General features: G+C 44.1%; 1 long non-coding RNA gene across 1 annotated transcript; it reads left to right on the forward strand.

Annotated features, from left to right (window-relative positions):
* The first annotated feature begins 128 nt into the window (after positions 1-128).
* LOC136993245 (uncharacterized) lies at positions 129-3,493 on the forward strand. Its single transcript, XR_010885484.1, has 2 exons — positions 129-211; positions 3,336-3,493. It is a non-coding gene; the product is annotated as an uncharacterized lncRNA (long non-coding RNA).
* Positions 3,494-17,529: the final 14,036 nt, after the last annotated feature.

The raw sequence follows: 17,529 nt of genomic DNA on the forward strand, positions 1-17,529 counted from the left end.
GAAGTTAAAAAAACAAAAAAAAAGCCTGATCTAAGGGTTCCCGAGGGCTAGCGCCTTCCCAAAGGGGCTCCCGAGCCGCCTCGCAGCTCTCGTTACGGCTGACCTTGGAACTGCCGTGCTTTGCTGCGCGCAGGGCCCGCACTGGGTTTCGGGTTCACTTCAGATAGGGGCCTGGAGAGGTCTTGCTGGCTACTTACAAATCCCCCGGCAGGTAGGATCAGCATGCCTCACCTGCTCTGGGTGTATAAGAGCACTGGTAACAACTAGGACACACATTTCGTGATCATCTGATCATACAGTAGTACAATTTAAGTGACGCATGTGGTCTCTGTAGCTCCGTTTTTGTTGCTGCTACCTTTGTTCTCCTATATTCATCTTACAACTTTCATTTGCTGTGTTTTATCTTTATGAAATCAGACTTTTCTGTGGACTCAAACTCATTCAGTATCTGTTACCATCTTTCTTTGTTTTTATTCTAATTTGGGCTTTTAAGCCCTGTATAATACAAAAAATGCCGCAGCATAATTACCATGTAAGATCATTCCCAGCTGTACAATTATGAACATTGCGATATATTTTTGTTGCTAGTCAGATGAATAATTAAGGTTTATATTAAGCCTTCCAGCTAGCAGGATTGCAAAATATTTTACCAATTACCTGACTTTACCCACCAGTGAAACGAACGCACTTCTGTGGTGAAATAAACACAGCAGCCATTAGTATTTCACAATAACATCATGTAACAATCCAGAACAGGAAGTAACATTTTGTCCATTTGAAATCATGGAAGATACTAAATAAAAAAAGTAGTTCTTCATTTTTCCTCCTGCAACTTAAGCAGGATGTGTGTGTGTGTTAGCACTCATCTTTTCCAAATGCTTCCTTCTGCATGTCTTCATCGCTGCTAATAGTTCCATTAGCAGTTTCAGTCTTCCAGCTGCAAATTATGTAATTTTATGGTTAAAATTTCTATATATAGAGAAATTATAAGCTTGTCAGAATTTCTGAAAACATATGCAGTGAAAACAGTGATGAAATAATTTTTTTTTTTTGTTTCTTGACAGGTTTCAATCAGCTAACAGAGTTTAACATGTTTAAAAATAAACTAGAATTCTTGTTTTTAAACATTCATGCTAGCAGACTTCAATCTTCAGGATACATTCAAAAAATTAAGATTTTTTTACTGTGTATTGATCAAATGTAATGTGTTTCTCATTTTGGAAACCTGTCTCAGCAGAAGCTCCTAGTGCAGTAGACATAAACATGCTTCAGAGATATTCAAATTAATAATAAACAGAATGATCAAATTGGAAAAAACATAATTTAAAGTGGCTAGACTTAGAAAGACATTAATTAACCAAATTGATATTTTCCAGTTCATCCAGCTCATTTACAAAGAAAATTCAAAATCTCTGAGGACAGGTTTTAGATCTCCCTTTATAAGTTTTCCAGGATTCAACTTTGGTTGCTTGCTTTTTCTATCACACACTTAATAACATTTGCATCCACTGACCACCTGTTGAAAATCAGAAATTACTCTAGTCTCCTTCCTTTTCCACCCATCTCTCACTACTACTTGTTTCTAGGTTCTTTTGTTATTTTAAAAGCCCTGTGTTGACTCCAATGAAATGTGAAAACTATTGTATACACAAGAGTAGGAGTCAGCGTTCTTGTGTCTGTTGCTAGTGCCTGATGCTCCAGAGAGCACAAAACCCCACATAATTGACAATTGTGCAATGATGTGCCCTTGAGGGAGATTAGGCCTGATACCAGGCAGTATTAAAGGTATGTAGGTGCCACCACTGTTTAGCCAGCTCTGACATCTGCAAAAATATTACAGAGCTGCTTGCTAAGCTCGTTGGTGCCTAGCTTTTGGGCACGCACAGAGCTCACCTAGCTGGATTGACACAGTCCTACTGCTCCTCTCGCTGCCTTGCCAACAGGGCTCGGTTCTTTAGGTGGATGAAAAAGTCCTTGCAAGGACGCGTGTGAGTGTGCCCACGTGCCGAGGGCTGTGGTTAGACTGCTCATCTGAGATGCGGGAGATTGAGACTTCTGCCATGTTTTGTGGCAGGAGCTGGAATTTTTATCTCGCAGGTCTCTGGGAAGTGCCCTCCTTTACCATTAGGTTACTGTTTCTTTCACTTTCTTCTGCTCAGTTTACTTTATTTTGCCTGAATAATTATTTTTTTCTGGGACTAGAGACAAACTGAAGTTCCAGTCCTTATTCTGATGCTGGTAGGGCAGGGAAAAGGTGAGGGGAAAAATGCAGATGAGGAACAGAAGTCCAGAAATATAGAGTGGTCCGAAGAAGTAGAGATATGAGAAGTAGAGAATCTGCGATAAGTTTGTCAGGTCACTAAACCTGTTGTCTGAGGAGTAAAATAATTGTATTCCTGTAGCCAGTACTGGGTCTTCTTGATTTTATACTGATCTTGGAAACCACTGTGAGTTACCTAAAAACATTGGCTAGTCTGCTGTTACATAAAATATTGCCTGCCTGCATTAAGAAACCTGAGACTGGAGTCTGCAGATAGGGAATGCTCCTGAATGACTTATGTCGTGGAAGTGTTTTTGGTTGCTGTGGTGATTATCCATCTGTTTAAATACTTTATACTGGGAGATTCACTACTCATTTATCATGGAGACGATTTTCTTAAGTCATCAGAAACACTGCATTACGCTCAGTTCCTGCAGTTTTCACACTTGCATAGCAAAGACTCTACTCTTTCTGTCATGGCAAGAGGATGCGTGTAGTATTTAGATAGAGAGTGCATGGCACTGGGGTTCACCACTAGCTAGGATACCTCCAATATTGGCAAATATTGTTACAGTGGTGCGGTCAGAAAGGTCCTTTAATGAATCCTCAGTCTGGAGCTGTTATGCAAAATAAATTGTATTTTTACAAAGTCCGATAAGAAAAGAAAGAACTAGTGTGCAGACAGTGGGAGAGAGCTAAACATTTTATATAGATGAGTTTTACCTATAGCTCTTAATGCATTTAATTCTTAATAGTGAATAGCTTAAAGAAAAAAACACCGTAGGTCATGCTTCCTCCAAGCAAATCTAATAGCTCTGTTTTTGAAATAATGTCATATATCCTCTGGGAATTTTGTTTTTTTTGACAGTTCCCTTCTCCACGTCACAACATGGTAGATCCACTTTGCCTTTCAAGTAACTCAGGAGATGGAGGAACACTGTATCTGCATTATTTCCATTCACACCCACGTTCTGTTCTTTTCATCTTGGCTGTCTGTAGAAAATGATTTGAGTTTTCATTCTAATTAATACCAATTTATACAAAAGTCTTCATAATGGATAATTTTTCATTTTAGAGGACGATCGAAAGCAGCAAAATACTGCATTCAAACTACCTCCTTAAAGCTGTGTACATGTTCCAACTTATAACAGAAGCGAGAATTGCTCAACCTAAAAGAACTGTCCAAGCTGTTCTTGTACCTTTAATTCACCCATTAAAAAGTTTTTTTTCTGACTTGTCTGTGTGGCAACTTTTCAAATTTCCACCCCCCAGTGGCAGCCTGCTGTATTCCCATTTCTTGTCGCTGGGGACTTAAACGCACTAGCGTGTATTTTTTGTGTCAGAGGTGAGACTGTTTGTTTTTATGACTAATAACGTGGACCTTGGGAGCCACGTATCTAAGCACCATTGAGGAAATATCTAGGCCTCTGTTAAAGTGTAATCCCATTTGGGGCATGTCTATACAGGAGAGCAAAGACGGCTCTGAGCTCATGCTGCCTGTGCTCTGGCCTCCAGCCAGCTCAGCTCAGAAGTCCTGTAGCTCCCACCGCTCAGCGCTGTGCCCATGCGAATGGGCCCTGGGACATGCCCATGGACATGGTGAGCGCAGCGTACCAAGCAGCTGTGTTTGCTGCAGAGCACACAAAATGATTTGGGGAAAGTACAGCCTAAAGCATAGCTCTCTAAAATACTAAATGTAAACCAAGGGAGCTTTCAAGCCTGCTCATTCTAGAATGTAAGGCCAGCGTAAGATCTAAGCAATCATTCAAGTCCCTCCCAGGTCTTGTACTGAGTGAATTTTGCCTAAAGTATAGTTGTATTGCACTTTAGACAGGTAGCAGGGTTCACTTCCTTGTACTTGGGCGTCTGGGATTATGGTTGTTCTTCCTGTAGGAGTTCTTGCCACATGCTTTGCTCCAAGAAGTTGTATGAAAGAAGCCATAATTGGGTCTTAGACACCACGGTATTTATAATCATTTAAAAACCTCAGAGAGAGCAAGCATTTAGAGGTTTATAGAGAGCCATCATCTTCATAAAGTGTGGGATCTATTTCTGCGTTGTCTGTAGGACCCTGCTGGGAATCGTCATTGTCCTGCTCATCGGAAAGCTGCTAACTCAGCATGGGCTCCGCTTCGTTCAGCGCTGTGTACATACATCTCTTATAAATAAGCATTTACGGTTGTTTCATTAAATCCCTAATAACATCTCTATTTCATTTTCCTTCCAAACATGTTTACTTCAGCACTGACACATATTTATAATGTCATCTCAAAAGTTAGAGGCTATTCTGTCAGTTTTACAGCTATTATAAAATATGATGCTATCTGCATACAAATGGATGGTAGCAGCCTTACAGACATTTCTCCTATTATTACCGAGTAAGGAAGCAATAAAAATTTAACATTTACCATTGGGAAACACCTGCAGAGATTAAATTAAAACTAGATTATATGCTTATCAGTCAAATGTTACGAAAGCAAACTCTTCAGAGATTAACATAAAAATCATTGTTATCAAAATCTTATTAAAGGCTTCACTTAATGCAATCTATTTTGCACTTCAGCTGTTCAAGTCCTCCATGTGTGCAACGTATGAAGTCTTTGTCTGTGCAACCATACAGAGGGGAATCAGGGCAGCCTTGCTGAGGGCTTTGCTGTTGTGTTAACAAATGCCTACACTGATACTTAGATTTGTCCTTAAAAGTTGGTACCCTTTCTGGTTCTGCCTCCCTCTGACAGGGTCTCCGCGTGGTGCCTTCTGTTTCCTGAGCGTGGCACCAAGACGTGCTGCGGTTCCCTCCTGAAGTACGGCAAGGAATTACTCTGGAAACCACTTGTTCTCCCTGTTGAACTTGTTCCTGATTCTGGTCAGCAGGGAAAAGACGAAGGAGTTTTAAGAAGGCTAAAAGTCAAGAATAAGAAGCTGGCTGCTGCTGGCGTATGGTCTTGTGCTTAGGTGGTGCAGCCTTTGGTGAGATGCAAACATGTTGTGGGAAGTAGAGATCTAGGAGGCAACTGGGCTGGAGTTGACCTCAGGCCTGGAAATTCAAAAAGCTTCTGGCTGTGGGCTTTGCTGGCACCAGAAATTGAGAAGCTCACAGTTTATGTGCACTGACTTGAAGAGGATACCATCAGCATAGCCACGTCTGTACTGATTTGGGCATACACCATTAGGGTTTAGTTCTCTATCTAATATTATAATGATGCCTTTGACCCTAAGACATTAGGAGCAACCTGCCTTTGGCATATTCTGAACTTCGTATTGGAGGGTATAACTCAGCAATATCCACGGCCTGAATTACTCAAATAAAGGCCCAGGCCAGAAAAAGCTTTGATTGTAGAGATCTTACTGAGTTTGGTGAATTGGAGAGTTTGACACTAAGAAGGGACTGAGATCATTAATGAGATGACTGTAAAATAACTTGAGTCATGCAGCTCATCAAGGGCCAAATTCAGAGGTGCATTAGTGAGTCTCAGGCCATGGGTCCTCAAGCATTTCTCCTGGAGACAGTTTTGACTTAAGGAGCTCCTGGCCATTTTCTCCCACCCCATGCCATCTCCTCCGTCGCGTCAGCGCCGCAGACTGTAACGTTTAGTTAAGTGAATCAGGGCAGGGTGGTGGTGCAACTTGAAAACAAACCTTGGGTTTATAAAGATACACAAAATAACCCCAAGTTAGCTCTAGTAGCCCAGCGGAGGGGGATGCAGAGGTTGGGAAGCGTAGCCAAAGCTTAAGGGAGTGGGAACAGCTGGAGCTAGCTTTGCAGGGGAGAAAAAAAAACAGCCTGTGGAACCACAGGCTTAACAGTTTAAGTAATAAGCGTTTGCTGGCCCAGCTGATTTTGCCTGAAATAGGTTAGGGAGTGTTCAAACAAGTATATCCAGCTCAGAGGGGTGGTAACCTATTGCAGGGCGATAGTCAGAGGCCTGGGGCGGGCTGGGGGAGGACGCCTCTGCCAGCACGGCGCGGCTTGGCAGGAGTGCGTGTCCGCAGCCGGGCTGCCGGCACCGTCGCGGCACAGACCGGTCCGGCCTTCTGCCTCCCTCTCAAGGGCAAGGTGTCTTCCAGCATGCACCTTGCCTTCCCGCCTGCCTGAAGGGGCATCAGGATTTTCGCCAGAAGCTTTCTTTGGAGGGTAGGCATTGGACGGATCTGGTAACTTTGGCAGAAGCCATGGGCGCATCTGAATCCTGGGTGTGATTCTCTGTTCTGTAATTTTATTTGGACGAATTACAGTATTTAACTTGGAAGGGCCTACGCGTGTCTCTTGCCTGATTTTTGGCCTCTCGGCAGTGTGAATTACTGACACAGGGCTTCAAGTTTTTATTTTTCAAAAAATGACATACATTTTTTGTACATACCGACGTACAGCCAGGATGTAGAAACTACTCAACTATAGTCTGAATTTTCCATAGTCATTATACTAAGTAATTCACTTCTACTGCCGCTAGAGGTATAACATTCACTTGAGCAAATAGCAGAGGAAACATTCAGTTGGCAGCTTTGCCCATATTAATATTTCATTTTTCGAATGATGTTTTAGATCTGCTTTTTTGGAGGCCTCATCCTACTTTGCCTATTCCTGTGGAGTAGTCTTTCTTTTATTGAACTAAAGCTGACTCCTTGTGAGATGAAACGCCGTTTTGTGCTTAGAGGGTACAGAACTGAGTCCTCATTTAAAGTGCAAAAAAAGCTCAATTCCTGTATCAGTCATCTGCAACTGGTTCCTGTGTGAGCGCGTATCAACACATTTCTAAGTCTCGTTTCACATTGCCTGTTATTCCGGTGTAAATTTATGAATGGAGATATTTATTCTGAAACACAGACATGACAAAGTCCGATTTAAAATTAATCTCAGCTTTTTTGTGGGACAACCAGCTCTCACTCGGATACAGCCTCCCCTTGGAAACCCACGAAAGCCTCAGTGGGGACAGGAATAACAATCAAAAGCTCCCACGCACTCCCTGGCACCGCCGGGAGAACTGCTGCGTAACCTGAGGTTTAATCGCAGGCTGGCAGCGTCTGCCCGGTTTGGGTAAAGGGTGGCTCTGTTCAGTGTCAGAGGGGCTTTCTTGGGGGGCTGTTTTTATTTATTTATTTATTTATTTTCAAGATTATTTATTTATTTTTAAGGGTTTTTTAGATTAGCACTAGCTGCAAGCCTGTTGGAGCATAATCTGCCTGTCTGATGTCTGTAACCTTTATTGCAAAGTTCCTGCTGCGCTCAGGACAAGCCTGCCAGCTCGGGGCTGCCGGGGCGCCGGAGCCTGCGGGATGTGCCGGGAAGCGCCCCGGTGTCACTGCGCAGCCCGGGCCATCGGCAGCTCTCCCACTGCAGCCGTTACCGCCCGTTTCCGCTTCCTACTGCGTTTGCACGTGCTGTTTTTTGCCCGCTCTGTCCGAGAAGCGCACCGGCTGAAGCCGAGAACGACAGCAGTGTGCCAGCTCGGGAGTGAGCATGGCAAAGGGCAGCTCGAGCTCTAGCCCAAATGCAAATCTCAAGTCCAAAAAAACAGTCTTTCTGCCATGTTCTCCTTGCAGGAGACTCCTGGCAGGACTGTGCCCACCTAACTCGAAGAGAAATGGAAAAACAGGAAATTCCACGACGAGTGCTGGAGGGAGAAATCTCTCCCGCAGCGTTTGTGAAATTTCCTTTGTTATTGGGACAAAACTGCAAAATTCAGAAAATCAATGCGTTATGGATAGATTGCAATTTCTGTTTTGATTTAGAACCTATTGTATTACAATATGGTGTACATACAATATTTGCATGTCATGTGCCATATATCAGTACTGAAAAATTATTTTGGAGGAAAATATTGAAACAAAACACCAGATGCTCTCAGAACCATCACTTTTTCCTCTAAAATGAAAATTTAATAAATTACTTAGATTTATTGAAGCACTTAATTACAGTAAAAGCAAGCTTTCTAAAGGGAAGGTGTTTGCAGCATAACTGAAGCGCGGGTCCTCATAGAGTTTCTCTGACATAGTGCAGCCTTTGGGTTCCTCCAAATCTAGTGTGCACCAGCAGCACTGTCTCATACAGATAACATAGGTGTAAGACTTAGCTTATTCTTGGTGTGCCTTGTATTTTTTTTATTCTTCATGCTTTTTGTAGTAATACTGATAAATTCACTGGAGTCTTAGAAGAAATTTTTGACTAGGAGAAACAAAGTCTATAAATGGGATATCTTGGGTTATATTAAGATAAAAGTAGGTTAAATAATGCCACTGAAATTATAGAGATAAAAATCTGATCCATCGGATTTATTGAAAACACAACAGCACTGCTATCTGACCTTACGTCTGCCCCATACACTGTCCTCAGCAAGACTGTGCCAGTTTATTTACGGCCTCACCATATTGCATACAGACTCTCAAGCAGTAAATTTGATTGCGGAGGTATTTTGAGTGCTGTTTGCTGGATCAGTTGTGTTTAGAATAATGTTACCACCATGCTGTCTCCCCGCAAAAATCCAGAGAATGGGTGGCAATCCCTTATGCTTTGTCCATAATTTTGATAACACTTCCAAATGATAGAGTTTAGTGTCGAGCTGACCTTTATGGTTTTCACAGCTAGGGGAACAGTTACATAAAAAGGATGAATGAGCAACAACAAAAGAGGAAGGTTGGGATCATATAATCAGAAAACTGGAACTGCTTGCATTTATGCTTTACTATTTCAGCTAGGGAGGCAGCACTAAAGAGTGGTTAAAGCTCACGATTGTAGGTAAGGAAATAGAGGTTCTGGTCTTATTTCTGCACTATACTCACTGCATGGCCCTGCATAAGTCATTTAAGACCACACTGCAGCTGTCACCTAATTTAAATTACGGGGGCAGAAAGTGTAAAACTTTTGAAAACAAAACAAATTTGGAACCAAAGATCAAAATTATTCCTTCTTTACTGGTGAAGAAAATGGGCACACAGCAGTCAACTGTGACTTTCAGAGAAAAAAGTGCTTTTGGCTCCTACTGATTTGACTTTGATTTCTCCCTCAGTGAAATGAGAATAAAACGCTTAAACCATTTTGAGCATCTTGGAAGAAAGTTAATTTATATGACTACTAGTAGTTGCAATTAATATTTGTTACCAAACCAAAATATTGGCAAGTATGCCAGAAATATGAAAGGGTCACTGATTCTCAATCTTGCTGATCATTTATGCTCCCCTGTTTTGTTTTTGCCAAGATACAGAAGGTTTGCTTTTGCACAAAATAATAGTTTATTTGTCACTAGAGCTGTGCAAAAAGCCCATAGCTATAGCTGGGCTGAAGGGTTTCATTTTGTTACGAGCCCAGACTGGATCTGGGGTCATCCAGAGAGCTTCTTCCAGCTTTGTGACGTTTTGATTTAACTGGACCCTGCGAAACTCGGGCCGGGGACTGGCCGTCTTTCCTTGCTCCGTGGGAGTCAGGGCAGACATCTGGTACAGCTCCAGCACCGCTGCTGGATAAAGCTCTGTCCCCTCAACGGAGTAACAGATAGTCCCCACGCTTCGAAGACAGAAATTCATATGCTTTTTTCCCTGAGTTCTCTGAAAATTGACATATTTGTTCCCCCCCTCCCAAAATTCAAAGCAAAAGGGAATTTGCTGGCGAAGTAGCAGCAGATCAGCCTTGATGCCACTCAAGCCCACTTAGGTTTTCTCAGCTGCTGTATTTGAGGGCTGCTAGTTGTGATTTTGATCATTCTTCAGGTATTTTCAGGACTAACAATGCAGAATATCTGCATACGTAAGTTCATGGAGTTTGCTAAAGCAGTTTGCTTGTAGTTTCATTGACCTTGGCAGCAATAAACAATAGTGTTTTCTGAGGGAGAACTGAGCTTCTCTGTACATCTGTCATATTAATTCTTAGTTCAGGATTTTTTCCACTATTGTCTGTTAAAATTTGTTTTATGGCCTGGGAGACACAGTGACTGATGGTGAAATCCTCTGATGTCTTCCGGAATCGCATTAGAAGCAGCTTCCAGTCCACGTCGCAGGAAACCCATATGTTCCAATGAAAAAATTAACATTAAAGCAGAGTCTGTGGAAAGACCTGGCTGTAACAGAATCATTTCCGCCTGCTTTCTTGGTTGGAGAGCAATCACAAAGTGAGGATCTGTACCAAGCTTGTTTAGTTCTTCGTATAAGTGGATTTTGTCAGGAGTCAGGATATGGCCACTCTGTCTTTGATTTCGTGGTGGTTGCAAGGCACAAAACAGAGCATAATATCAGTTGAATGACTGGCTCAAACCCATCCAGCTGCCTGTTGAGTATGTGCATGTTCTGTATCTCTTTGTAACAAATTATTAGGATGTGATGAAAAAAGAAATCTCAGTAGGAAAGAACAGTGAGCAAAAACCCTACAGCTCATAGGTCATTCATTGTCCTCAAAAAGTCTAATTTCTTAGATGGGCTTTATTTCATTTTAATGAATTTAGTGAAAAATTCCATTCTGAGAGACAGAAGCCGTAGCATAGACCTGGCCTACGAAATCGGAGAGCGCTCTTAACTATCTGCTGGGAAAGGAACAGCTGAATATGCTGTTTGTATACAGACAGCGCTGTGCAGTGTTTTAAGAATAACTTTGAAAAGACAAGATATTCCTTGCTGCTTTCATTTTGAAAATAATAAATGAGTCAGAAAAACATTGTGGCTTTATCTGGTGCACAGCAAGGCTTTAAGTTCGAGTTTACTTAGCTTCCAAGCTCTTCCGCTATCCCTCGTCCGACCAGGGGCTGTCAGACGTGGCCATGGGAGCGTTAGAGCGGGAACAACCCCGGGACTGCACTGCTTTGGCGAGGGACGCAGCCGCTTCAGCAGCCCATCACAGGTGAATTCCCCAGCATCAAACCTGTGGTGCATTTTACATTTTTTTATGCCCCTGGTTGACCAGTTCAGGACAAGCATCAGCTGCTGATCTGATTGACTTCATCTGGAGTTTCAAGTGGTTGAGACTGCTGAGAATTAAGCTCAAAGTGCACCAGGCTGCACTGCCTAGAGCTAAAATACCCCCAGTCAAAGCCCATTAACTGAAATGTCTGTATCTCACCGAAACTCTCTTTAGAAAGTTGAAGGTAATTTTTGCTTTGCTGCCACCAGTCTGAAGTGTTGCGCCTTGATGCTGTGATGTAATGTTCTATCGTGCAATATATGAAAAAAAAAAAAAGTAGCCTGACGCCTAGTGAATCTATATGGTACCAATTTCTAAATAAAAAAATTAAATTCTATCTTTGTGCTTATGTTACTTTTATTGTGTGACTGTGGTCACCTTGAATATGGTTCAGGTAAGCTCCTGTTGTGTGTATTGATGGGTAATTCATGGCTTCAGTAGAATAATTTATTTATTTCATGTAGTTTTGGCCCTTCCTAAAGAACAACGGGAATCTTGTTAGAACTATGCCTCTCTCTGTTTTCCTTTTGAATCACACTTTTCAAGACTGCCTTTCAAAATGTTTTTTCCCCTTTTTGCTTCCATATGTCCATCCTCCTGCAATTGTCATTTCTCTCCTGTCTCTGTTGCTTAATATGTGCAGGGACCTAAGAGAGCTGAGGATCTGGAGAGCTGCAAAGGGGCTGTGAGGTCCTAGCAGAAGACTTCAAAGCATCTGCATGGAGATGCTAACCCTCGAAGGGCGCGGCAAACCTTCCCGCACGAACCTGGTGAGCAGGGGCCCTGAGCAAGTGAGGACCCTCCACCCTGATGCTTCTTGTTCGGTGTGCTCCAAAGCTGAGGATGCAACGCTAGGGAAACCTTGAGGTTTTGGAGGATCATCGCAAACTTCCACTGTCCGAGACCATCACTAGGCCTTTGTGCTTTTCCTGTGAACTTTCAGTCCTGTTTACTTTCTTATATATATATATGTAGAGTGTGTGCCCAGCATTGATCACCCACCGCGTCCGGTTCCCTCCTCCTTTCTTTGCTGCCTTCTCCTCTCTTCCCTCTCCATCTTGCTGCTGGATGGTGAAATGAGGGAGCAGGAGGTGTATGTGCTGGAGGAAAAGGCAGAGCGGGGAAGGGAGGTTGAGGGGGGCAGCAGGAGGGAGCAGGGCTGCTGGGGGGTCAGGGCAGGCACCTGCCCTCGGTGCGGCGGTGCCGGAGCGCATGTGTTGTGCCAAGGTGGAGAAGTGCTGGGGTGACAAACGGGTGTGTTTTGTCATGGGAAATAGCTGGCACGAGCTCCCAGTTCAGCTGTATTTTCCTTGCGAACACAGTGGATTTAGTTGAATAGGGAAGAATTGAAGTTTGAAAATGTTTCTGACCTGCCTGGACGCGATCCTGTGCAACGTGCTCTAGGTGACCCTGCCTGAGCAGGGGGGTTGGACTTAGACGATCTCCAGAGGTCCCTTCCAACCCCAACCCTTCCGTGATTCTGTGAGTCTGTTCTGAAATTGTTTGGAAGAGGGCTGGCATTATTATAGCTTAAAAAAAGTCTGGGGCATAACAATAATTGTAAATTCTGGTCTTTTATAAGTGTCACATATGAAATCTTTTATTAAAGTTGCTCATTTTTTTGTTATGAAATTGAGTGGCTTTGTTTTTTTTCTGGTTTGTTTGTTTTTCCTCGTCTTTTTGCTGTCTGCGGTAAATTGTTACTTCCACTTGATTATGCAAAGCTGCTGTTTGGTAGCCTTATTTGTCTTTACTTTTTTTGTAGATAATATCAAATCATTATTGGGGACTAGGGAGCTCTTTGAGCAAGAATGTAGGACAACGGGATTTTCCCCTCTGTGAAAAATGAACATGAAATACAGAGGCTACAGTTAATCGCTGAAGGTGAAACGTGGGATTAAAGGGCTGAGGAGCAGATTGTGGAGACCTGCTTGTCGCTCCTCAGGGATGCACAGCTCTCGGCCCCGCAGCGCTGGACGCAGCAACTGCCACGCTATTTCCAGCAACCGCCACTGGCAAACGCTTAGAGAAGGAGAAAGCAGGTATGTCCTGAAGGATCTTGACTTTGTGCGTCCTCCCAGCTTTGGGAAATCAGCAGGGCAGGGCTTTGGAAACCCCAAAGTTTCATCTAAACTGCTGTGTGTATTTGCCATTGATCATGCTCTCCGCCATGAATTTGTTTAATGCCATTTAAAATCCATTTTCTGGCTCCACAGCCTCTTGAGGCAATGACTGCCACGATGCAATTATGGACTGCATGAGAGAGTCCTTCCTTTTGGGTGTGTTTGTTTTAAACCTGCTGCTTAATGACTTTTTTGGATGCCCCTCAGCTTTTATACTGTAAGAGAAAGCAAACAATTATTCTGTATTTACCTTCTCCATTCAGGATTTTACAGACTGCTATCATTTCCCCTCTGCAGTCATCTTTTTTTCCAACCTGAAGAGCTCTTGTCTATTTAATTGCTTCTTGTATGGAAGCTGTTCTGTACCTCAAAAAGATAAATGTCGGCTTACTATTACTCCTCTCTTTTCTCTCAGACAAAAGTGTCAGGGAAACCTTTTGCAGGAATGCCTTAGTTAAAGATTCTTTGATATCTTGTTGTGCTAAAATAATTAGCTTTCAGCTCGTAGAAATTGCAAAAGGCTTCTGAAAGGAAGTGACGATTTTGTTCTTGTAACCCTCTCCAGCTTGAGGTTGCATTCGTATCCAAAACTAGGTAAGAGCACACAGCAAGTAAACAGAAGCGTCTGGGTGTGAAGTTCTCCTTTACTGCCGACAAACCTTCAAACTGAATACACAGGAACTGAGCGAGTGCAAGGAAGTGACAAAATCAGGACCTTAGAGATCAGGAAGTTCAGTAATTCAGCCTGTACTGAGCAAGGTCAGCAGAAAGAGACAGGAACAAAGACAGCAGTTCTGGAGAGATCAGATATTTTTTCACTTTGTGCAGAATAAGTACAGCATCTTCTATCGTGGGTAAATCTTAAGAGACAGAGAAGGAACGAAATCAAAATAAAAATCTTGTATTGCTTCTGTGCTGCTATCTGGCATAAATACCCCTTTGACGAGGGGAATGCAAATCTCTTCAGCCCCAGGACGCCCCCTGAGGACACCGTGGTGGCCTTCGCCTGGCGGTGTCATGCACCTTCTCCCACCGTGGTGCCCTTCTTACCCTCTCCATCACCTTCAGGCTGGCTCTTCAAGACTCTGCATGCCTACTGCTTGCTTGCTGCTGTCTCATTTCTTTGAAACTCCCATCTGGTCTGTCCTGCTGGCGACACCAGCTTCACAGCACTGTCGGCTCCTGCCATCTCCTTTTGCGGTGTTACACCATGCAGAGAGCCGGCCTCAAAGGACGAGGTGTCGTCCCTGCCGAAGCTCTTCCTGGAAACCTGTTTCTTCCGAACACTGAACAGGCGCTTCAGGAGATGAGGCTTTGCTTCCTCTTCATTTATCTAAAAAACATTATTAAAGAATGAAAGCAGCTTTGTTGTATTCTGCTGGGCACTTGCTTTTTGCTGAGTTTCTTTATAATCTTACTGATGTTGCCTAGGCCTTTCTCTCCTGTCCCGCCTCGCTGTCTTGTTACCACCCACTCATTAGGTCATATCTGAAATTAGCTTGCAAGAGCTACAGGGCAGGGCTGATTTCTCTTGTCTCTTTAGTGAGGGCTTGGCATGGTTTGGAGTGGTATTAAAAAGTAATAACAACAATGAAATAAGCCTTTGTGCAGCTGGGGAACCTGAGGCAGGACAGCCTGGTACCTCCTGAAGATCATGCAGAAGGTCTTTTAGCAAAGCCAGGAGGGAGCTCGTGGCCCGGCAGCTCAGCTTGTGCTCCCACCTAGATAATTCTGTCTGCTTTGCAGCTGTCATTAGGGTAAAATATTGAATTCTTTCAGGAAAAAAAAATTATGCTGTGAAAAATGCTTATGATAAAATGCAACCCTATTTTATTGCACAATGTTTTCTGTGGTAGCTCTGGGGATTTTTGGCAAGCAAGTGATGATGAGATAAATTTATTGATGCTGTGAAAGAGTTCCGTTTCTGTAAGGTGATGATGATGAGCTGTTAAGATGATGCTGGAAATGTTCATATTCATCCCTAAATAATACATCAGACTTCTGATCCGGGACCAGTAACTCTTGATGTTGGGTGCTCTCAGAGCACTGAGTTAATGTCCCCTGCAGTGGCATTCCTCTGTGTTTTGGGGGCTGTCCCTAATTTTTTTGAGACGCTACCCTCTTGCTGCAGCGTGCCCTGCCACCTGGGAACAGTGGCTGCTCTCGGGGGGCTGCAACGATGCTGAGGGCTGAAGAGCGACTTCCGGAGCCCGAATCCGAGACTCATCGGCCCGTGTGAGGGCCGAGGCTCCCTGAGACTCGCCGCCGGCTCCAGTCCGCTTTGGATCAGGCACAAGCAGGATGTGGAGCGCGCAGTCAGCTTAGGTAAACTTTCTCTGTGGGAGACACTTTGAACTCTGTAAGGGACGATTTCTGCTGCAGGCAAGCCTGGTACATAGTAAAAAACCATAATTGTGTCCAGAGATGATACAGTCAAGCGTGGCTTTCCTTTTGTGATGAATCCTGTCAGGTCTGAGTAGGTCCCCAGCGGAGGGGAGTATTCCTGGTAAAAAAATAAATACTGACCGGGAATGGACAGGGCAATGTTCACCTCTCACTCTGTGGCACAAATCGTGTGCCCTAGCCTTGGAAAATGACTTTCCTAATCATGTTGGCTCTGGTCTATTTAAAAATCACTGCGTGTTTTAAGGTGTCAGGTCCAGTAATGATACACTGTGTTTAGGACTCTTCTTCTCAGAAACCCAGCTAGAAGGGTGTACTTTTCCTGAGAAGGGGAAATTTTTGAGCTTCTCTTTATATTTTACCTTGTAGAATGTAATTAAAAAAAATCATGCTTCTCTGCACATTCATTTGATTCATATTGTTGCTTTCCACATGGGTAACACTCTGGATTTTTTTTTTTTTTAATAATGCCTTTCATCCAAAGATCCCAAGCTGATTTGGCCCGATTCCCAGGTACGGCTTAGCAACACTTAGCATAAGACCAGTAAAAGGAAGTAACAGGGAATTTCGCTTCAGTTCTTGGCTGGCTGTCAATTCAAACACACCTATAGGTTAGAGCATCCTCAGGGCTCCTCCAGCACCGGCCCAAGAGCCCCGATTCCCACCGTGTTACCTGCCCGGCGCGCACACGTCTCCCGCCCCCGCGGAGAGCTAGAGAAGAGACGGTGCAAGAGCTGCCACCATGCCTCAGCCAGAAACCCCTCTTCTTCCCTCTCTTCCCCCAGAATAAGCTCCAGTGTCACCAACATTTACGAGAGAGAGAGCCCAATCTTTACGTGGGGAAAGCACAGGGAGACACATGGGATCTCAGGGCCAAGGACACGGAGCCAACACCACTAATCTGACATTATTTGCAGTTTGATCACAAGGATGCACTAAACCGGAACAACATACTTTCGGTTTTGTGTTTCTCTGCATATGCATAGGTATGTGCAATATTTTCACCTCTTTTTCTCCTCTTCACATGTACAGTAACTCATTCCTCCAGTCTGCTGAATGTACTAAAAGGCTTTCAGTTTCTTTTTTAGCGGTCAGAAAGTTTTTCAAACTTTTTTTTCTTAATGTTTTCTCTTCTCTGGAGAGACTTGTGGACTTTGAGACCAGCTGTCATATGAAAAGCCTTCCCTGTCTGGAAATTTGTTGCAGCTTGTTTTGCTGCTCGGAGTGCTGCTTCATGAATTCATTTTATGTCTCCTCGGAGACATTTTGTCGGATTTTTGCTTATCTACCATTATTGCAAAATGACCCACCATCTTAGGCAACCAATCACTTCCTCATCCCCTTTTTATTGGTCTTTAAAGCAAAATGGGAATTAAAGTGTGCCTGTTGTGCAGGCTGCCGTGATCTGCTTTCACCTTTGGACCAGGGGCAGTACTGCCTGTGCTCACGGAAAGAGGAGAGGTCTTCGGGGGGCCTCCGTGCCGTGATGCTCTTTGGTAGAAGTGGCCGGCAGCCGCACAGCGGTCCGAGGGTCCTGGGTCCCTTCCCGACTTTGAAAGCACCAAGAAACAGGCGGGTCCGGTCTCCGTTTTGTGGTGTTGTGTTTGCGCGTTGTCGCCCTTGCATTGCACTCGGCCGGCGGTGGCTTTCCAGGAACGGCCGTGCGGCGAGGAGCCCAGCTGGAGCCCCGCACCTCTCCCCTTAGCGCGGTACCAGCGGGAGCGAGGGACGCGCCGCGCTCACCCCAGCTCCCCGCACACCGCGCCGCGCCGTGCCCCCCAAAGCGCCGGTCTGCCCCTCGGGGAGAGGAGGAGAGGACAGTGCGGGCTGCACTCTGCCCCTTCACTATGAGGCCTCTTTTT

The sequence above is a fragment of the Apteryx mantelli genome, chromosome 13, assembly GCF_036417845.1.
Source record: "Apteryx mantelli isolate bAptMan1 chromosome 13, bAptMan1.hap1, whole genome shotgun sequence".
NCBI classification, from domain to species: Eukaryota; Metazoa; Chordata; class Aves; order Apterygiformes; family Apterygidae; genus Apteryx; species Apteryx mantelli.